A 24391-nucleotide genomic window follows, 5' to 3' on the forward strand; every position below is an offset into this window, starting at 1 on the left:
TTAGTTAGTTTAATTCTAAGATCATAAAGTATAATAAACATATAAAATACAATGCATGCATTTTCACACAATAAACCAGTAGTATTTCTACTCTAAACATCTCAGAAGGTTTCCTTTAAGGTCCAATTTGTAGGATTTAGTGGCATTCAGCAATGTAGTTACAGGTCATTATTATGTCATTTTTAGGTCATTATACACTATTGAAAACATATCTATGAATATCATATTCAGTTTTTGTTTTTTCTGGGCGGTCCCCACAATGCTACTGTACAGACGGATGCTTCGTTATAAACAATCTAATAAAGTGATTTATTCTCATATACCAGTCACAGGGGCCATTTTCCTCTGAAGAGGTATTTTCTTATTCTCTCTGCACATTTACTTTAGTAGGATTTTGAGTGCAGGACTTTTACTTATAACAGAGTGTTTTATATAATTGTATTGGTACTTTTACTTAAAGTAAGGGATCTGACTACTCCATCAACCACTCCTTTTACTTTATCTTTTTCATTCTGCCTAATAAAAGACTAGTATCAAACCACTGCCTGTTTGAAGAGCATAATGCTAATTCTCAGCAGCTCCTTTTAATTATTACCAATTAAATAAGGTCTGTGGTTATACACAAGCCTAAAATGGCTTCATATTTTATTCTCTTTTACTAAATTGCTACTGTTAATATCTCACCAGCTGCGTAATGTCACCCTCTTCACTTCAAGTGATTACATGTGGTTCAGAAATGGTTGAACAAAAAGTTATTAGCCTCTGATTGCGACAGAGCTTGAATTTCTCATGAGCCCCATGAACAAGAAACGTTTACGGGACCAAACGTCAGCAATTAAATCCAGGTTAGCCTTTATGAAGCTGAGCACTCACTAGGTGGTTGCAAATGGGGTCATTTCACGACTTACTGGAAGGAAACATGTGCATCAACATTTTCATTTCAGCTACAACTGCTGACCCATTTCATTTAAAGTCCCATTAGTCACACTAGCAGTGCAACTACCTAATCATATTATTGCAAAACTAGGGGGCGCCATCATGAAACCAAAAAATAGAAAATTCTTCCTTTTGGTTTCAGATTTTTTTTTCTCAAAGGGGAACAGAGAACATGTGATTTACAGAGAACTGATGCTGTAGCAGACAAAAGACGCTGTTTTTTGTTTCAGTTTGGCTTTGACGTGTTAAACCACATACAGCAAACATCAACATGTTAACATTGTCATTATGAGCATGTTACTGCAGGCTAATGTTAGCGTTTACCTCAAAGCATCCTCAGAGCTGCTAGCGTGGCTGTGGACTGACTCACTATCTCATCTTTTTGACTTAAAAAGTAGCAAATTTTACTTTGTATCTTTTAGATTAAACTTCTGGTCTCATATTGTTGTTATACTGCCATATCAGTGCATAGCTGAAACAACTGTTGTAACTCTTCAACAGGCTGAAAGCTGTGTAGTGTGTGTTGGGAGTGGAGCTGTATTAACTTTATGACATGACAATTGATAAGCCGCAACTAACGGGCAAAAACACAATTTCTTACTTTTGTAATAAAACATTTCAGAAAAAACTCTTTGAATACTTAAATTGTTTAAGTAGATCCAACTATTTTAATGTTTTTGTTTTAAAAGGAAGCAAGTTGTTTGCATTTGTTTACATCCTGATTCCTTTATATAGTGTATCATTTTGAAGAAAACAACAAATACTGTGATATACTGTGAATCTTAAAAAGTGATAAAAATCTTTGGCCATACCACCTAGCACTATTTAGTGGTAATTTAAGCAAAACACTCCCTGACAATCCCTGGCTAAGCTGTCATACAGTTTCTCGATGATAAAAATAACCCCAGAGGACCACAGAAGAAAATCTATGATTGGATTCACTGTTAAAAATCTGAATGAAATCTGGTGGAGATTTGGATACACTTGCCATTCATCATGCTTTTAATGGACCGACCGCTTCTTTTAGTGATTTTCCACTTAAGCCACAACATTGCAACCAGCATGGTGAGATGATGGACAGATTGTAAAGCAGCCAGCATTTATAGACAGATCCACAGAGATTACCGAGCTGCTGGCCCTCCCCTGTGTTGTGATGAATGTGAAAGGATGCACAGCCATGTGACCGAGTTTACATCTCTCTCTCTCTCACACACACACACACACACACACACACACACACACACTTCATCATACACTGACAGAACCGAGGGATTTTTTTTCTAAACATGGTTCTAATTTCTTGTCTTCCTTTCCTTTCTTTTCCTTGCCTTTCCTTTAATCTCTCCTCTCATTCTCAGCTGAGGTTGGGCGATTCCCCGCTCAAGCAGAAGAAATCATGCAGCAGCATCCTATATTTAGACCCCTGTTTGATCATACGAGCCTCTCCACTCCACTCTGCAGCATTCGGCTCCGCTCAGTCAATTATAGATTTGGGTGCAATGTGTTGTTTTTTTTTTTCATACATAGTGGTCAAGAAAGAACTGGTTTTCTTTTCCTGTGAGATTTTTAACAAGTGGTAGTTGTGGTGCTGTGGGAGTGTGAGTCTATACTGCAAACTGAACAAATCTCTGTGAATATTTTCTCAGTGTCTGTGTGAAGTATTTATTAATGAAGTGAGATCATTTCACTTGGTTTAGTGAAATTCGCAATCATCATAGCTCAACCCCATAACACGTGATTATGTTAGGAAAAAAACTGGATCAAAGAAACTTATTTTTTGAATGTGCAGGGGACTCTTATTATTGCCCCTTGTGGTGGTCGGGTGCAAAACACACACTACTAACTGTCATGTCCCAGTGGGTGTATCCTCTCTTCGGCCTCAGGGGGCAGTCATGAGCCCATTACAGCACATCAGAATAAGGTGAAGAAGATGCTACACTAGAAAATACGCTTGGACAGGTGCCACAAAGGTCATATTTATGCTTTATTGGTGTTTTCAAACTGTAATTTACAAGAGAAAAGACTTTAAGGACTGTCTCCTGTACACTTTTATTTACAGGCTACATCTCTACATTGCTACACAGATGACACAAACTTGTTCATAAATTCAGTCATCCAAGTCTGTAATTTTATTTGCTGGTTAGTCTATTTTATTTAATTTTTTCACTGTCAAAAGAAAAGTTCACTGGTTCACCAGGTAAACACTGCCGGAAGAAAGTGTCAAGAAAAAGTCCAGCACATAACCTCCCACAATTAGTGGTTTTTGTTTTTTGTACAGATTAAACTATTGCAATAGGCCGTGTTATTTACTGCACTTTAGATGTTCTGGTAGCATCCATTCATCTATCCCAGACTCTTTACATTTCTAGTCTTTTACAAACACACACCACACACACACACACACACACAAACTCTAATTCAGTTACAGAATATGAAGGTCTCGCGTGCTGTCTAACCTGATCTTAGATATTAGATCTTGTGAGATTCTGATTGTAACCCATTTTCCATATGAGGAAAAAAAAAATCACCACACATGCAGATCCATAACTGTTTGTAATTATTAAACATTGTGCTATATTGCTTCCCTGGTATTGCATTGCAATTCAATTACTTTTGCATCTTCTTTTCATGTCACGGTGAGTTTCTTGTGTCAGGAGGATGTTATCATTTAACATCACATAGCTACAGTGTTATAATTTTATAATTTTTTGCAGAATGAACATCTTGAGAGTACTGTGCTGTACATGAAATCCTGCCTACTGCCTATAATAAGCCACCAGCACTGCTTCCCTTTGAGAGAACAGAAGAACACATGCTGCTTGGGCTCTTTGTGGCTTTGTTTCTGTTTTTGTCGTCCTCTTGCTGTCATTCTTTCTTTCACTCAGTTATTTGTGTCACAGAGCACACTTCTTATATGTCTCTGCTGTGTAGTTAAAGACAAGTACTTTTACTGTAAAAGGGAAACTTGTGCTGTTTAGTTTACTACGATTATTTGACTGCTGTGCAGATAAAATACGTTTTTATATACCAAATGTACTCTCAGTGGCCACTTTATGTTCACCTGTACAATCCAACACAACAGCACTGCCAAAACATCTGCTTTCCCAGAACAGTTGCATTGGATTGTGTTAGACTGTACAGTTGTACCTAATAAGGTGGCCACAGTGTGTATCTTAAAAATGGTAAGGGCACATGGTATATGATCCTTTATTTAAAAAAAAAACCTGATGCACAGTTGTTAAATATATCACACATCTACAGTGCATAACGTAGTTCAAATTAGTTCCAGCTCGACCAGCTTCTATACAAAATTGGGACTAAACTATAATAACCCTAAAGGCTACAGTGGCTGTGGAGATTCCACCTGGGGACCACAAGAACTGTGGCTGGTTGCTTTAAAAAAGCCTCTTATTATCTTCTCCTTTTCGGTAATACATGTAGCGAAGCCATCTGCACTGCAAGCTTTCTTCTCAGCACAGTCACCACTCTCTATCAAAGTAAATAGAGCAACTGAAAGGTATAGACCCATATTCATTAATGAAATAAGGTGAACCTTATCTTACCGTACCTCATCACTCCTATCAAACAGAGAATGACACTGTTACTGTGGGATGTGTAGTTCAAGCTAGATATGGCCTGATCATGTATGATACAGCTGTCTGGTGTTGTAGTGGTGCTTGTCAATGGAGAAATGTGACGCTGACGTAAAGTATATTTTGCTGTGCTTCTTTATAAATGTATGAATGCCGGACTTCTACATTGCACCATATTGTCTTCTACCAATGCTGTAATCGCTTACCAATTATCTTGTCTAACTCACACGCTGATTTAGTTGCATTCACTTTCACACATCTGCTTCCTGCTGCTCTCTTTTTTAATCCAATTCACTCCACTGCACTTAACTCTTTCTTGCACCTCTTTCTCAGTTTTACCCTTGAACCCCCTCTCTTACTTACTCTCCTGCTTTCTCCTTTGCACTGCTTCCCACCCACTTTCATTTCCTTTTCATCTGTAAGAGGAAATCTCGTCTTTGAGCAGCACAGAGTCAATCCCCCAGGGACTCACTTCACCTCAACACATGAAAGAGGCTGCTTATTATGTCTCTGGATTATGGAGGCTTTTTAGGCAGGCACATCCAAACAGAAAGGAAGATCCACTTAGTGTCACATACAAAGTGCAAATTAATATAATAAGTAGAAGAAAAACACACAAGGATATTGACGACTTGAGGAGTGACAGTGGTGGTGGTTATTAATCTATTATTTGCTCTTTGTTTGGCTTTTAATTAGGAGCTGAAATTTTACAAGCCCATAAACCAATGGTAAGTATTTTTGCATCAGACTGTTTACTGTATAGTCGGACTGCTAATGAACTTACGAAAGGGGAAAGGCAAATCTTACTGCTTAATGATTGTTGTCCTTTTTGTGCAATTAATTATGAAAAGTGTGTAAACAGATTTCTAACGTAACACTGCTATGATCAATATTTTTATATTAGCGAAGGATCAAATGATTATGTGTAATATAAAAGGAGCCAAAGAGAATTATCCCCCGACTCTGCAGTTCCTCTCTGCTCTGCACAGAATTTTAAAGTTTTTCTTTCAGCTAACTGTTTTGGTTCCCTCTCTCTGCACTCATCAGTGTAATTTCTGGGCCGCAGCAAGGGAACTGTTTTCAGTGAAAAAGTTCTAAAAACCCATTGTACACTGCCTGCTCAGCAGCAAACAGACACATAAAGAACTAAAGAACAAGAGCTTTACCTCAGGCAGACAAAAAACAGAGCTAAGAGGAGAATGGATATTGGACCTACATTGGCTGCTGGTCGGAAACATGACAGGCCACCAGAACACCCATAATATAGATTCTGATTGATTTTTATACTTAAAAGACATATTTGACAGCATTCACTTTGCCTGGTTTCAGCCCTCATGTCAGGTTTGTTCAACAATTCAAAAAGGCCTGATACTCTGCCAATTGATAGCTATTCCCCCGGTTATCTCCCTCCAAAGCTACTTACATCTATGGAAAATAGTGACAGAAAAACTTTGTGAAAAACTTTGGTGGATAAGATAGATGCAGATGTACTGGTTGTTGTAAGTCCTCTCACATAATTAACACTTAAATCAGCATTTTACTAGATATGGCAGGTTAACCGCTACCATAGCTTCTGTGTTGACTAAAAATTGGGTAGGGACTGATACGCCACTCGCTACTGATTGATTAGGGCAAAACAGAAGAAAATACCCTCAGGCTATCACTTACTAGCCTCGATGATAATTCACACTCTTATTTTACCTTAAAGACTGCAGTGCAGTTTGTTTAAATGTGAAAGATTTCTCATCACAGTGGGTCAGAAGAATATTCAAAATGTAAGTAAACAGATAAATGCAGTGGATGTAAAAGTAGAATATCTCTTTTCAAATGTAACAGAAGTGACAATAACAATCCCTTCCTGAACTGCTGCAGTGCCTTAGAGCAACATGGTGAATCACTGAGTGCTCAGCAGGAGGAATCTGCAGCCGTTGCTGTCTGTATTTCTGCAAATCCTTCCTCACCAGATGCTGTACATTTGATGAATGTCTTCCTGCCTGGTTAAAATGACAAATGACTACCGCTGTAATGCCCTCTTTTTTGTTAGCTTGCAGTGCAGACGGATTCACAACAAAACACTGACTGTCCTCCATCAGAGAGAATCACTGGTACATCACACTTGTAAAGTCTCTCCACTTCCTCTTCAAGCTGGCATTGACAGTTATTCACTGTGACTCTCTCACTCTTGCTGTGTGCATATGTGTGTGCGGGCTTGTGATTTGTCCTGGATGTGCTTCATGTACTGAATGCTCAAAGACAGATATGGTGTTTGAGATTTCTGTTCATCAAACCTGCAGCGTGGGCAATAATTCGATGCACATAACCTCTCTCTTGCGCTGTCTATCTATCCGCCTTTCCATTTCTTCTGTCCCTGACTCCTCGTTTGCTTTGCTTCACTGACTTCATTCATCATGGTCGAAGGACGGAGAGCAGTATTCGAGAATGAAAGGGAGAATGAACGAATGAGAGAGTAGAGGAGGGAAGCAGAGCGTGTGTATCAGCGCTGGGAGAAGACAAGTGGGCGGGCTTCGCTAAGATCAAGCTTTACTATTGGTTAATGGGAGGGGATGAATGAAAGAATTTGAATGAAGCACATCAGGGTATTAAGAACAACTGGGATGACAGGAGGGAGGGAAGATAAGAGATGGAAGGAGAAGGCAGTGTGACTATCTATCTATCTATCTATCTATCTATCTATCTATCTATCTATCTATCTATCTATCTATCTATCTATCTATCTTCAAGGTGTTGCCACAAAGTTCTTTTATTTTATTAGACAACAAAGGCTGTATTGATCCTAGAAATACTGAAGAGATAAATCAAAGAGGCTGCAACCCCCAGAAAAGGAAGGACAATGACAGTTAGATATAATAAATCATTTTTCTAACAAAGAGCAAAACAATATTGCCTAGTATACAAATATTCTTTCTACAAAAATATTGTTGTATGTGATCAAACATTAAATTGAAACATTTCGGTTAATACCAAAAACACCAAACCACTGTAAGAAATTATAATCTACTTAACATTTTGCTGTGAGGCTATTTTGTGCCAAAATGTAGCATGTATCAATCTTGAATTTCACATTTGTTTACACTATAGTTGCAGCTGTTTATTGCCTTGACCTTGCCCATCATATTTGACTTTGTGAATCCATGTGCTTGTGGCAACCCGTGGCAACTTGTTTTGTTGTGTGGCTCGCTCCCAGGCACTTTGTATGTTTCCCATTTACCATGACCCAAGTGTCAGTATTTGAAGATCTGGGAATGAAAATTATTTTTTTTTTTTTTTTTTTTTTGGGGGGGGGGGTGTCTGCCACATTTACATTAACACACTTTATTCAGTGCAATAATAGCCGTATTTATGGCTGTTAGTTGGTCCCCCAGGGAACCATTTTGCTCTAGTCAGTCAATTTTCTTACAGAATAATGCAGAAAAAAAACTTAAATAAGAAATAAAACCTGGTCCTATAAAAGCTTAAACCTTGCCTATCAAAATATAATCATTTTGTTTACCTCAAAATGTTTTGTAAAGAACTCTAACCTTTTCTCTGAAAATGATATCAACATGATCTCCAACACTTCCAATATTCTTAGAAATATACCCAAGATAAGGCTTTTTCTTCACTTAAGTGACCTAGAAAAACTGAGACATGCTGCTATTTCTTCCAGTATTAATTACTGTAATGTACTCGTCTCCGGCATCCCCGCTCTGCTCTCAATCAAACTAATTTGAAAACTCAGCAGCCAAAAAATGAATGTGAGCCAGTATATATGATTACATTATCTTGGTCTCTGCTCATTGGCTCATTGTGAATGCACATATTGATTATAAAGTTTTCTTTGTAACTACCAAAGCCTTACACTCCCTCACTAAAAAACAATATATCAGCAGCCCTGTTCACAGGATACACACTCATTGTTATTTTTGAAAGAGAAAGCTCAGGGCAGAGCCTTTTCTACTGTAGCTTCTTGACAGTATCAGGATATCTGGCACTGTCTCATTATCGGTGACTCGGTCGAGACTCAACACCATTTTATTTTCTGCAGCCTAAAGGTTACCTGAGCCTTCTCCCTACCAACAATACTTTCTCCTTTTTCTTCATCTACTTCCTTTTGAGAGAGACAAGGGACACGTGTTAGGAAGTATATCTCTTAAACAAATGTTAAAAATGCCATTAAAGCAATACAGCCCCTTATATAAATGAACTGTGTAATTATACATTTGCAAAAATAAGCATGAAGTTATAGTATGTGTACTATACATAAAATATAGGATATTCACAATATATGATAAATATTATAATATAAGAAATACAGGTAGCTGTGGTTTATGTAATATACTGTATGTGCCACATACAAATATACACAAAGCAACAAATCTTCACATATGGAAACAAATTTAAGCAGCAAATATTTTGCTTGATGAATGGCCTTAATGATTGTCTTTATAGCTCAGTATCACAAATCACAAATGTGCCTCAAGCCACTTTAAAATCTGGACATCATTCAACATCCTATATCCTTAGAACCTCATTTCAGATAAGGAAAACTCGCCCAAAAAGCCTTTAACGGGGAAAAAAAGTGGAAGATGCCTCAAGAAGAGCAAGAGAGGAGGCCTCCTTCTTCCAGAACAGAAAAACATGCAATAGATGTTTACAGAATAGACCAACATAGCAAAATTACATTATGGACAATAAGGATAATAAAATTATAGATTGTATGTAAACATATATGAAGAATATGATCCTGGAGGACCCTTAACAGGTCAGAAGGTAAGACTACACGTCATTCACACAGAAGGGAGAAGAGACAAGGGAGCCATACACACACTAATACTTTAATATGATATTAATGAATGAATGAAATGTTTCACAACCTGGGTCCATGGTGGAATGAACACTGTTGGGGGCCCGACCTCCTCCTTTTCTCACTCTATAATAATGTTCTACAATAATCTTGCTGAAACGATTTATGCTGTTGTTCTTCTTGTGAGGATACGCTCCTTATCGCAGGTGACACAGATTAATGTAAAGAGATTCACTGGTTAAATAACGAACCTAAAAACCAAAGAACACAAACTGTATTAATCATATTCCGGTGACTCATTTGCATCAGTGCCACACTCACTCACATTCACACACATTTATTGCACATACAGTTTCACAACACTCCTACACACACTTGCACACTGTGCAGCTCAGCATTGGGTATTTTTGAACACAGTGTTGTTGGGTAGCCTGTTATACAATATGTGTCTCAGGGACAGCCAGTCTTACTCTGACCTGTTTTCTATCTCAGTGGGAAGGTGGGAAGAGACAAGCAGGCACGACTCACTATTGTCCTTCCAGAGACGGAGAGCGCGCGCGCGCGAGAGAGAGAGAGAGAGAGAGAGAGAGAGAGACAGAGAGAGATTAAAAGTTATCATCTCCGCCAATGGGCATTTCTACTGAATTATACTGAAGAGAAACTATAAATGATCACTGCAGCCACTGCAGAGAGAAAAAGGTGAGGGGGCGTTGTGATGTGAGGTGCATTTGATATGAAAATGTAATTTTCAAGTTTTGATGCTCTAGAAAAGGAGGGTTTAAATTTAAGAACACGTAGAGTTAATGTTGATGATACTGACATGCCGTGATGAGACCTTTAACCTCATCTCTGTGCCTTTATTTCCACATTTATTATATAATTTAAATTATTGTTCGTAGAAATGTTTGGTTTATTTTATATACATCCCTTACCATCACCACCCGATCGGTCTAGTGTACATTCTTTAGATTGTTTTTGTATATAAATTTACTGTCTCTATATGCATTTTTGCCTCTATTAGATGTTAAACTGCAAAACTACAGTAAACACTTTACTCCATAGTGAGCAATAAAGATATAAATCACAATATTTTTATCAAAAAACAACAACATTGCTGTTAATGCTAAGCTCTTCTCTCTCTAGATATATGAAGAGCTGCAGGTCTGAAGAAAGAAGAAGTCAGAATATATATATATATATATATATATATTTTGGTCAACATTTTATGTCTGATTCACAGCTTTGCTCTCACCGACGCCGCTCTCTCTTTTTTGATTCATTCTCTCTGCTCTCACTCTCTCTCTCTTTATACTATATAATCCATTCTGGAAGAGCCTGCATTCACAATACATATTTAAACTAAATATATATTTGTGTAATTATTGCATAACCACATGCATGATTCTGTGACTTCTTCCACTTGCTGTGCCAGTTCTGCCAATCATTCAACAAACCTTTTAGGTAACAGATACTTTTTTGTCACCTGTGCTGTGTGTCATCATGTGAAAGAGTTTATTTCAAACATGACCTCCTGACACTACCGCCTCACCACAGTGGCTAAATACATGCATGCGTTGTGTAACGATAAGGGAGTCATATTCTCATACAGTAAACAATGTGGGGGTTTTGCGTACGGACAGAGGCACAAAATGAAACTGGAACATAACATACATAATTAACAGAGGAATTGTGTCAGAAGGAAAGCGTGTGTGTCACTTTAACACCAATTCACACCCTAGCCCACAAACTCTTCCATATAATAAAGCTAGTAAACCTCTCAGTGACCCTGAGTCTACACCACTCCAGACACTTTTCATTAGTCTCTACTTTCACAGCTTCACACACTGGTCTTTTGAGCTTTGGTATAACAGGCAAAGCATTGCCAATACATTTTCATTTCATAACTATAGTGGAATATGGTCACTTTCTGTATTAATTAGAAACGTCAGGAGGTAAGAAAAACACATGAATGTATTTGTATTTTGAGCCTGATGAAATAGTTTGAATTGCTTTTTTCAGTGCTATGGATGGGGTTCAATGGATGGCAGTGTTCCTCTATTGGTCCACCACTCTGGTCCAGACTGAACTATTGAATGGACATTCATGGTTTCCGGATGATGAATCTTAACGGTCAAGTTACGACTCAAAAGTTTAGTTGTTCTGAATGGAACTTTTAAATCATTCAAATGCGGGGATTATAGGGCACATTTTCACACAGTACTCTCACCTGGAAGGCTTTCGTAGTGTTGCATTCGGTTGTTCACATAAAAAGTGACATAAATAGTTGTGATGAATGAAAAAAGGAGAACTTGAGAGAGAGAAGTTGGCTCTTTTATCGCCCCCACAACCACAATGTAAAGTGGGATTGTCAGTTTCAGAAAGTTACAGAAATTGTCACACACAGACAGGTGTGTGTGTGTGTGTGTGTGTGTGTGTGTGTGTGTGTGTGTGTGTGTGTGTGTTTGACAAGCAGTTCTGATAAGGCATACAGGCAGCACTTGTGTCCATTCCAGTGGAATAAGGACACTTTTTTGATTAATGTATTAATATTTTCAGAGGAAATATGTGTGCTTACTTGTACAGGATGATATACTGTATAATACATGTATATTTGAAGTTTCACTTGGCTGAAACTGTTTTTTTTTTACCTTTAGGAAAAGCAGCATATAGTCCACAAATGGTAAACAGTAAAGATACACAGCTGAAAATAAATTAAAAGAGCCCTGTTTTTGCTCCGAGATGGGTTTGTGAATCACTGTCAATTACTGTAAATGCTGTCGTCTACTTTGGATTTCGCTCTGGACACCGTCTATTACATTTCTGGATGAAAAAACTAATTATGAAAGCACTGTTATGTGGATCTGTTTTCCAAAAGTCCATTGATGCCCATGCCTGGGTGTGTGTTTTTTTTTACCTTCAATGTTCTTTGTCGAAGCTCTTTCAAGAGATATATAAAAAAAATACACAGCATTTCTAACAAGGACAGGCTCCTCAGAGATTTGAGTCATGTACATCGATGGGTTTGTTTGGCTCTGGCTGTGTTCTGATTATAATCCTGCTTCTTTTCTTCATGCCTTGACAAAACCACTCACCAGTCTCACTCAGTAATCTGCTCTGTACTTGTGGTTTTCCAACCCTTTCTCTGAGGACAGAGTAATACATACTGGACCATTTACTAATACATTTGTTAAAACCGCTTCATAGACTAAAATTACCTCAAGGCTACCAAGAAATGTTACTTTATCCAGGTTGTTTCACATCACCAGTGAAATCAAGAATTATTTATGTAGAGAAAAAAACACCAGTATTTAAAAGGGAGGACAAATTATAATCTGGTTTGCCCATTATGGGCTACTGTAGAAACATGGCGGCCTCAGTGGAAGAGGAACCGCAGGCCGTGGCGTCTGTAGATAAACATAATGAAAACGTACAACTGAAAATTACATTCCACTTCTGCCAGTAGATCCTGCTGGACCTTTAACTTATACAAAGAAGAGTTTTCTCATAAAAACATAAGCCTATGGCCAGACATGTTAACCCTATCAGCCCCCAACAGCGTTCTGCCTCTTGAAACTCATCGTTTCATGTTAGGCTGGCACGTGACATGATTGGTGTATCAACATAAAAAACCAACAGACTTAATTCTTAAGAGCAAAACCAGTTAATTCCACTAAAACCTCACAGATTTCACTGATAAATTGCACTGTTCTGTCACAAACATTTTTAAAGCAAACCTAAATTTTGCATATAATATATATAAAATACACCACAAATCTGTAATCTAATTATTCACTTTAAATATTTCATCATATTCAAGCCCTGTTATTTTGTTATTCATGGAAAAATGCAATACAATAGCTGAAGGTAATAAGAGACTTTGGGAGGCAAAGCTCAACCTCAACCAAGTTTTTATTCAAATTTTTGATTTGAAACCTGTATTTCCATCATCTCGAAGTCTTCTTACCGTCTTTTACCGCTACATTGCTGCCTTTTGGGGCACATTACCAACTCTGCACCAATTCTGCGGCAGACAGAAATGTGTATCAGATCATCCTTATCTTTACAGCACATGCTGGTAGAACATGTGATACAAAGAACATGGCATCTGCTCTCCAGCGCCAATAGTACAAAACACTCCACGGGTGCCTTTTGAAGAAAGGTTTTATTCAGTGTTGGTTCTTGTGGGTCGTGTGGAGGATATAGAAGAACAAAAATGAATTCAAGGTTTGGCTTCACAACAATACATTCAAACATTCCAGTTATGAAATGCAGTCACGAAGTCTTTCTAGTTGATTCCTCCGTCTTTCTTTTCTCCCTTTTATCCTTCTTCCGCTCTGTCTTTATTCATAGCAGGAATTAATCTGGTGTCAAGGTGTGTGTAATTACAGTGGAAGCTCTTCTGCGGGCGACGCAGACACACACACATGCACACGATGCAGACGGAGAGCGGTGCTTCCAGCTGGAGCCCCACTGCTGTCTGTGTGATGAGGAAAAAGTAGGTCTCTCATCTTGTTAATCACACATATGGAGCTCGCTGCTAGATGAAGGTGTTGATTAGACACGTTGGTAAGAGTATAAGAGAGGTGTAGCTCTGCCTTAGGATTTTTATGTTGAGGGGATTTACAGGTCAGCCCAAAGTCTGTGCAAATACTCTCTGCTAATCAGATTGTGTTTCCATGTTATTACATAATAGGATTCTATTGATTTGGTGTGAAAATTACACAAAAAGGGTCCTGCAAAGATAACATTTATGTGTTTGTAATGTCTATAAACAGCCTGACAGCAGCATACATTTTCTATACCACTTTATTTAGAGGTAAAACTGTGAGTGAGCACACCAAAAATGTTAGTAAGAACCCCTAATTGCACAGGAAATGAGGTATGATGGCCAAAACCCTGCAAGGGCCAAATTGTAATGAAAACAAATTATTGTTTAATATTAAGCACAAAAACGAAGAAGAAAAGTATTAATGTTGCGTGCATTAGACACATCTGAGCAGTGCAAAGTGCTTTAATGTCAGCAGCACCATATGCACTAAATAAAAGTTCCAATTTAGTTTGTCTTCCACTCTCTCTCTCTGGCACTCTAAGTATACTAGTAATATGCAGTTTATTTAAACATCAATAACCAAAAGAAATGCCATCCCTTATCCAGATCTAATCTGTAAACAGTTACACTATCACTGCTTCTCGGGAATCGGACATTCCAGCATCTGGTTTGTATCTGCTGCTATGGGAAACAGCACAAACTATCAGAGAAACAGGGGCTCGATCCATAACATTTTTATCCAATTTTAGGTCCCATGGCTTCAAGTTTAATCCATAAGGGCTGCATGTGTGTTATTTTCTTGCAGGGTGAGGTGGATTGGTTTCCAGTAGAAAACACTGGTGTGGGTGGGAGTGATCAGGATCTCCATGGGAGTGGGTGGGAGTGGGATGATGCATCTGCAGGAGTTTGAGCTGCAATGATTGGAAATCCTGCAGGACTGGCCCCATTGAGGATTTTTTTCACTTGATTAATTATTGCACTAACCTTTAACCCTGTTATAGCTAATTTATAGCTTATCTGATGAATACAAGCCCCTTTCCCACAAAAGAAAAAAAAAGTTTCTCATGTGCAGGTTGAGAAGTTAAGAAAATCCTGACAATGTGAGATAATTTTCCTCTGCACTGCCGCTGCCTCTCGTGTTTCTCAGCAGAGGCCATGTGACAGCAGATCCAAGCAAGCAGGCGGCGGAGAGCACTTGCATAGAAAACACTGCACAGGAGCATTCACGCACAATTACGCATGTATTCATGCACACACTAATGTATCACTCTATGCATGAGAGCGAACATGCTTTACTAGCACGTAGCTACTCTTTGCTATTTTGTCTGTGTATATGCTCCCTCTGTCTTGATCTCGGCCATCTCTTTCGCTAACTAAAGGCCGGTGATGTGTGAAACTGAGATGTGCAGCATGTGACTCCATTAATGAATGAATAGCTCTCAGCATAGAGTACGTGTGCTTGCATATGTGTGTGTGTTTGTGTCTGTGTGTGTGTCTTGAGTACGGTGGAATTAATACTCCCTTTGATCCCCTCTTGCAGATCACTCAGTACTATGGATGGCTATGCATATTGTGTGTGTGTGTGTGTGTGTGTGTGTGTGTGTGTGTCAGAGAGAGAGAGAGAGTGCAGAAGAGAGGGGGTGTTAGCAAATCTCTCTCATTCAGCAGCTAGCTACTGTTTGATATATCATTCAACTGAAAATGAGTCTTGGCGGAGGGGAGGGAGGAGTGAGGAGAATGAAGCAGGATCAAGGCAGAAAAGTGGAGCTGACAGAGATGAAGCGAGGCGGTATGAGACAAATTCGGAAGAAAAAAAGATATAAGAGGGGATAAAGGAAGGAGGAAAAAGAGAGTTGACGGAGAAGGATGAAACAGTTACAGAACAGGAGGAAAGAGGCCACTGCTGAGGATAATTAGGATCTAGGACCTACGTACATTTCCTCTCCATTGATTAACTATGAATGGAGCTCAGCAGTGCAGTTCAACAAGGCAAATGCAGGTCACTCTGTATGTTTGTGTGTGCGCGTGCTTCGTTCTAGCCTCCATTGTTCACCCGAACACACATTTGTGGTCGAACAGAATCACTGGCTGTGCCTAAACATCCTGAGTGAAGCACAGTGATCTGCGAAGAGTCACGTGATCGTTTCTGCTCCAAGGAGCACACACTCTAGTAGTCAGTACTCCAGTGGTAGCTGTGCTCATATTAATAAAGAGAAGAGGGAGAAAGAAAAGGAGGAAAAGGATTTTACTATTGAGGACAAGAGGTTGTACTATTGTCTTTTGCTGTTTCCAGGCAGTAAAAGGCAACAGTACCAATTCAGGTACAAGTACAAAATGGTTTGTGTTGCCATTTCTCATCAATAATAACTTTATTCATATGGCACTTATCTAAACAAGGCTACAAAGCAGCATGTTAAAACACTATTGTTACATGCTAGATGTCAGTATTCTAACTCCACATGTTGCATCACATCACTGCCAACTTGCCTAAGAACGGTAGTTGTAAGAATAGCAAGGTTTAGCAAATAACAAAATACATTTTTCAATCAATTATTTACATTTTTTTCCACTCCCGGTCTGAAGTTACAGGATAAGGATCCTAATCATGTCGCCATTTTTAGTGACATTTAGTCTTGTTTACCCTTCAAACCAAAAAAAAATAACTCAATAATATGTTTTGTGAGTCACATGGTCTGCAAGGGCTCCATGGCTGTACAGCAAATGTGACCATGTGGCAGCTGACATTGTCTTCTGTCCTAGATGAGGCCTTGGAAACACAGAGTTGTGTGTGTTTATTTGGGGGTTAAATCGGGAGGGAGGCAGCAGCAGCACAGAGGTACTAGTTTCTCCTGAGGCCATGGTCCATCTGGGAGAAAAAACACAGAGCCGGCATAATGCATTTTCTTTTTTTAATCTTTAATTTTTTATCTTTCCTTGTGTTCATCACCATGCTGTCACAGAAGCACCGCATCACGTTTATATTTTTCTTGCTGGACCCTGAAATGTATGTTTCCTTGATCATGCTTACTAAACAAAGGTTTATGCATTACTAAATAAAACCTGGATGCACACAAACTATTATGTACAAATACCTAAATAAATATTGTTTAACTACACCCAGTAAGGTGTAACAGTCGCATAGCTGACTGAACTGATGACATGTTAGCTTGCGAATAGTAGCTTGAATAAAAGAAGTATTTTTGAATATGTGTGACATATCTGACCCAACATAAAAATTTTTATTGGTTTTACAAAAATAACACAGGCTATGGCTCAAATTAAAAACCATTATACCACACATATTTGTATCCAGATGAATATAATACAGTAATACCTATATTTACAAGGACGGTTTGTGACAAATTGACAATATGAGACCATAGATATGTCCTAGTGACTGATTTACACATTACTAACTCACTTGTTTGATCGTCGCTAGAAGTGACTTAAAAGTAACTACGAACTTTAATTTAGGATCTATTGACAGAAATGGAAAATAATATTCATAGGTTTATTTATATGAGTGTACAATCACCTGAATATAAGAATGGTTGTGTTTTCGTTACCTTCAGATGAGGTGTTTTTCCTACAGAGAGAGCAGGTCCGCCATGTTGAACTACCATGTTTCTACAGTAGCTCAGAATGGACAAACACTGGCTGTCTATAGGGCTTTTTGCGAGTTTCAAGGCCGCCACAGTTTCTCTTACATGCATGGAAGCAGAGTATCCACTTCACCACTAGATGCCACTAAATCCTACACACTGGTCCTTTAAAGACAAATGTATTATTAGATTTACGAATACCTTTTTAATATTTTTTTTTTTTGGAGCTGCATGTACAATAATACTGCTGTATTTCAAATTCATGACGAGTGCAATGCTTTTGAAAGTGAAAGACAATCTTGTTTTCGCCAGGGGTGTTTTGTAGAGCGGGCCTGTGTGCTTCGGATCCCATGAGAGACCAGTCCATAACTCTGACTGTGTGCCAGGGCCTCCACAAACTATCGATTCTCTGGTGCACTTTAGATGTAACCCAACTCTCGGCCCCCATCCATCCTCTCAGCCCCCTCTGCATCCCGCTGCAGCATCCAAAACTGCCTTCTAGGGTCTAACTGGAAATTATTGATCCTGGCATGGACCATCTTATTATGATGTGTTTTATGACTCTCTGGATGGGAGCTTTATTGTTTTAGTGGCCCGCATCTGGTTTCTGATGATGGACTTGATGAGGTCAGGGTAGGGGGAGAGGAGAGGAGAGGAGACGAGAGGAGAGGAAAGGGTGAGGGAGGCAGAAGTGAAGAGAAAAACAAAGAGAACAATAGAGAAAGAAAGAGATGGAGTGATGTGTTAGTGGGAAGAGTTTAATCGATACTCTAAAGCATGACATCATCGTTTAGCTAGTCTGGAGGGACATCAGGCGCTCTGCCAGTAACCGACAACAGCCAGACCCCGGCCATGAATCATTAATGTCATCCTCTCATCCCTCCCTCTACGTTGGGCCGGTCTGATGTTACAGGCCAGGGCACCTTCAAGCCAAGCAATGTGTTTGTCAACAACAACAACGGATTTAAAATGCTGCTGTTGTTGTGTTGAACTAATTAAGAAGAATGGAGCAAAACACACACTACCACACACAGCTGTACAGTACATACCATTACTACTACTAGCGCTGTACCATTAGGTATTTTAGATAATGTTTTTGCAATTATTTATATTTAATTTATGGTTTTGTATAACTTTGGCATTAGTAGCAGTAAAAGTAGTTGTAATTGAAAGTAGGACTTAAAGGACCAGTGTGTGGGAATCAGTGGAAGCTCTCTCCTGGCTCCTCATCTCCTCCAGGTGTATATAAGGGGTTGTAACAATTTCAGGGTCACAGGAGGAGAGAGGACACGAAGAAGCATACGTTAGCGTAATGAAAACCAGCCATAGACATGCTGTTACTAATACTACTAACATAGTACTACCCATTAGGGCTGGGTACTGAAACCTGATGCCAATATGCCACGGGTTCCTCGGTCAAGTACAGGCAACAGAGGCATCACCGCATGTTTACACTACAGTAAGACACTACATGGCTCTGGCAGCAGATAGCCTACCACTAACTAGTATCTACATTAATACGGTTAAAATGCCGAGCTAAATGGTCTAAAGTGTGGCTGTAGTTCACGTCTCAATCTAAGGTAGCACATTCAGGTCATTATACACTGAATAAAACATACCTATGGATATTATGTTCCTTTTCTGCCAATAGATCCTCCTATACGGACCTTTAGAGAACTATATTCAGGTCTTATATAAACCTACAACTCATCTACAAAATCAGTTTTTCAATCATTGTGAAACACAAAATATTATATAAAATATTATTATTATATTATTCTAATTGTATGCCATATTTTTCATTTTTCACATTTTAAGGAATTAAAATGGAGAAATGGAGGACATCCACACAACACCACAGCCACATGCTAAATTAAGCAACCCTATTAGATGGTAAACAGGAGACATCCTCTACCTCACCCGACTGACCTCTAGACGGGACAGGACGTCTCGTCAAGAGGTCATTTATAAAAACACACACGCAAAGATGCAAAAGATAGACCAGACATACCCACACACCCAAAGACATACACATGCACAGACAGAGAGACGAAGAAAGGGAGAGTCCGTGAATGGGGAGAGGAAGAGGTTAGTATTCCCGCTGTCTGGTGGTAAATTGGTCTCAAATCGATTATTAATGAAGCAGGGAGAGCCCCTTGTAACCCAGTACTCTCACCCATTTTAACTTTAATGATCCAGGCACATCCGAACTGCTGTGTATCCTTACTCTTTGAGTTGAACGGATAGACAGGCTGGTAGACAGACAGACACTCTAGATACAGAGAGATACTGCATATTGTATTATATAAAATCCTGGTCAGCAACAATATTCTAAATTATTTTATTTATGTTAAAGTTTTATGATGGTGGTCTAAGGGGAAAATGCTTTTTTGACTACAGGGGATTTTTGCAGTCCTGCAAGTGGTCAGTGGGACAAATTGGCAGCAAGACTGAGTGCCGTATCCAGCTCTCTTCATCCATGGTCAGTGTAAGGATATCAGTGGGTGTAATGTGAGATCTTTTAGTGCACCTTGTCAAAAGCCTGGCAGTTGCACTCTGGACCACTTGTAAACGATCCAAGGAAGTCCTGCTAATGGAAGTAAAACGAGAGGGATCAAATGAATTCAAGATTATAGTCCACAGCCATGCTAGCAGTTCTGTGAGGCTGTACTTGGACACGGTGGTGCTTTGAGCGAAACGCTAAAGTCAGTAAGCTCGTGATGACAATGCTAACATGCTGATGTTTGGCAGGTATATTCATGTTCAAGGAAATCTATTTATCATTATACAACACAAGGTTGTATAACAAAATGAACGTTTGCTGTCCTTTATGCTGCACACATAGAAAAAGATAATTCAATTCATAGAGTAACATATGAATAAGCAATATATAGTTATTTATATACATACACATAAACAACTTTTGAATTTGCGTCTTGAAATTTACCAGGTCACCATCTTAGTGAAGGTTGTTATCATGCTAACATTTGCTAATTAGCACTAAACACCAAGTACAGCTGAGGAAAATGAGATGTTTTTAGTTTCATTTATCACCATCCGTCACTGGCAAATTTCAACCAATCAGATCAGTGAACCATATAACGTAGTCAAACTCTTACCAAAGTCAGTCGGAACAAGAGCGAAAACATCTTTTCCCTCGAGAAAAACCTTCTGTGGCATTTTTTTACTTTTTTCCAATGAAGAAATGCTTTTCAGTTCTGATTTAAGCAATATTTACACTTACCTATTTAGCAGCCGCCATTGTTGTTTTTGAGCAGTCACATGTCGTCACCATGCCATATCGTAGCTGCAAAGTAGTTCCTCAAAGGATGCTGACTGGTCAGAACCACTGTGGCTCGGAGAGACGTGCATTGTTTAAAGCCTGGCAAGATGGATTGTTGCGTTATCTCATGCGTTTGTGATCTTGCGAGTTCTTGCACTTTTATGGCTCTTTTTAGCTTTTCTAGCTTGAGTGATATAAGCGTACAGTAATTGCTCCAGATGTAACTGAGCCAATGAAGCAGCGGCAACCTCCGTTTTTAAAAACCCATGTGAAACATTAGTAAGAGCCCGTAACATTTGGCTACAAAAATTTTGACAAAACACAAACCAACAGCTAGTCCAGGCATTAAACATTGTATGTTGTGCAGAAGTGATGCTGTTATACCAACGGCGGGCTGGCTTACTTCCCTTCAGCCGGTCCAATTGGCGGTGCAAATGCAAACTGAAAAAAGCCCTTGAAGGTTGTTCTCAGGGGAGCTCCCTAGTGGACAATTCCTCTCAGTCCCCAGAACAGTTTGGTCCAAAAACGCCAAATGATCCTCAGGTGGATAAAAAACAGAAGCCAAGCGCTTGACATGCTAGTCAAAATAAGTTAACAGTGAACTCTTAGTCATTAAAGGTAAGAGCCTCGCTCACCTTCAGGACCGTGCCCGCCTGGGGGTACAAATAACAACATCAGCTGTAAGCAAGAGTTGCAAAATGTTGCAGACTCATCTTTTTACATGTGGGATCAAAGGCTTCCCACAGTAGCCGCTGGAGTATCTAAGAAAACCCCCCTTGGATATCTTCTTCACAGGCTTAAAGAGGTGAGATGTCACTGTATATCCACAAAGGTTAATCACTGCCACACACTCACACAGACACCAAAACACATAAGCACATGTTTCTGTACACAAACAAATGTGTACATGCATAGGTACTTATACTCTCACACATAAACACACTTCACCACAGTTATTGCTGTGCCGCAGTTACCATAGTGACAGGGTGACAGAATATTGAGCTCTGTGTGTGTGTGTGTGTGTGTGTGTGTGTGCGTGTGTGCATTTTGTCACACACACTCACAGATTGTGTTGAGTGTTGATTTGTGAGGATTTCATCAGTGCCGGTGTGTGTGTTTGTGTGCCAGTCTCATTGTGTGCCTTTGCTTGTGTGAGTTACTCTGTCTTTGAGTGTGTGTGTGTGTGTGTGTGTGTGTGTGTGTGTGTGTGTGTGTGTGTGGATGACAGAACAGAGGAAACACTTCAGCTCGTCTGTCGGCACTCCAACCAGAAATAGGCCTTATGAACACCTACTCACCAGATAAGGGCCTCTTTTCCATTGAGCCCCAGACTGAAAATCACTCTGACTAAAGGATTACTCATTTTCTCCCCCTGAATCAATCAGCTGAGGGCTGTTGACTTTTGCAAACCACAAGTTTTAATAGGAGAAAATACCAAACTAAGCAATTTATTGCACTAGCTGAAACATGACATTTCTACAGACAAGAATGTATTCTACACTACACAAAACATCAGTTTTAACAAAGATTACGTAACTTATTATACTCATTTTTAAGTTCATGCTTTTATTTTGGGGCTCTACTAGAATAAGTTCATATCCTTAAATGTTCAAATAACTAATATTATTTTTTCTTATACTGTGTTCTGTCATAAACACTCAGTTTTAGCTCCTGTTTCTGTAAGCCCCCCTCCAGAGGGGCCCGTTCTCCTATAATTGGTCAGCTCCCAAAGCCCTGAGCAGGCACAGCACCTCACAGCTCTGCCGGTGGTTGCAGCTAAGGAAACACAGTAATTGAGTTTATCTGCACTTACATCACCACAATGACTGCTTCTAAACTTCACCACCACACGTGTGAAAGTAAGAATCTGATCTGTATTATTAGCCTCACTGCCCTGCAGGCTACAAAGGTTACAGCTTTATGGTCTGACCAGGCTAGCTGCTGGGTACTAATCAAAGTCACAAAACATTGCCAAGCATATGAATTCCATTTATTTTTCACATGTAGCTATATTGTTAGCTTCACGACATGTCTATCAAGTACAAAAAAGTGAATCCAGAGACTTTCGACATGCGTTCGTATGGCTCAGGTTCCACTTGGGGAGTTGCTAAATGTCCCACATTTTTCACATATATTTTATAATATAAGGTATCAGAAATGTTGTCATTGTAATCCGTACATAATGTGATTTGTTTGTCTGTTCTGTACATGCAACATCTATTGCCTGTCTGTCCTAGGAGAGAGATTCCTCATCTGTTGCTCTTCCTCAGGTTTCTTTATTCTTAATTTTTTCTCTGTTAAAAGTGTTTGGGAATTATTGTAGGAGTTTTCCCTCCCCATAATCGAGGGTCTAAGGACAGAGGATGCTGTACACTAACACAGAGGCAAATTGTGCCACATGAGGCAAAACATTTTTTTTTTTTTTTTTGGGCTATATAAATAAAAACTGATTTGATTGTGATCATTCAATTTGTAGAGAAGGAACACACTGTAACATTGACATAATTTGTCCACAAAAGCGACCACATAAAATGTAAAATGTCACTGTAACGGAGGACACCTGCTGCATTTCCCATTGGCACCCACACATTTCACATTGTGTAACACATGTTGAGCAGCTTGGCTGTTTGATACTGATTCGGCATAACACGTGAAACTGACTTTCTGTTTTGTCTCTCTCTCTCTCTCTCTCTCTCTCTCTCTTCCTCTCTCAGACGGCTGGTGGTTGCGATATTGTCTCTTCCTCGCCATGTTAGCGACAGCATGTGACAGGGTCAAGTCAAATGTGACCTGTCGCTCTCTCAGCTAACAAGCCACACTCACTTCTGACAGTGACACATGGTGTGCTCTTTGAGTTGAAAACAGATCATTCTTGGAAGATTTTCTGCTGTGGGCAAGAGAGGAGAGGATCCACATGTTATACCATGCAACAGAATAGTTGTATTTTGTGCCTCGTTTTTCTCAGCGTTTGTATAGGTCTTGTCATTGTGTATGTTTATCTTCGTCTCTGTCTCCTACTGTCACCCTGTCTCGCCTTTTATCTTCTTAAATTCATATTTCAGATTCAATTTTTATTTGCATGTAAGGGGGCTAACGTTTGCAGTCTTGCTCAGCAATCTGTGAACATGTTAAGGAATTCATGAGTACATTCCCAAACAGCAGAATCTCATCATAGGGAGCATTATCAGCTTCTGGAGCTTTTGATTGTATCACACATTTTTCCTCAGCAGATTAAATGTGTTTTTTGTCTTTCAGTTGTTTAAGCCAATGTGGGTGAAAAGTCCTTAAAACATTCAGAAAATTGGAAATTTTAACATCTACAATTCCATGACACTTAGGCAAATTTCCTCTGCTGATGAAGACCATGAGATATGATGGAAAGCTCCAGAGCAGCTACTAATGGACCTTGTAGTGATATATTGTTTTGACAACTGCCTTTTCCAGGGTCAAAAATTAGCTTTCATAGAGAGAAATTAGATATATGGTCTTTTGTGAAGCACTTTTAACCCTGGTTCTGAAATATCTTAATAACTTACTTACTCACTATGTAGTTCAACAATCAAATGTAATGATAATCGTGAAGACCATAAGAAATAAAATCCAAAACAAGGAAGATTTTGAAGG

General features: G+C 39.2%; 1 long non-coding RNA gene across 1 annotated transcript; it reads left to right on the top strand.

Annotated features, from left to right (window-relative positions):
• The first annotated feature begins 13531 nt into the window (after nt 1-13531).
• On the top strand, nt 13532-23590 carry LOC127372255 (uncharacterized). Its single transcript, XR_007886562.1, has 3 exons — nt 13532-13557; nt 13684-13828; nt 23482-23590. It is a non-coding gene; the product is annotated as an uncharacterized LOC127372255 (long non-coding RNA).
• The last annotated feature ends 801 nt before the right edge of the window (nt 23591-24391 follow it).

Source organism: Dicentrarchus labrax, unplaced genomic scaffold, assembly GCF_905237075.1.
Source record: "Dicentrarchus labrax unplaced genomic scaffold, dlabrax2021, whole genome shotgun sequence".
Classification (NCBI taxonomy): Eukaryota; Metazoa; Chordata; class Actinopteri; family Moronidae; genus Dicentrarchus; species Dicentrarchus labrax.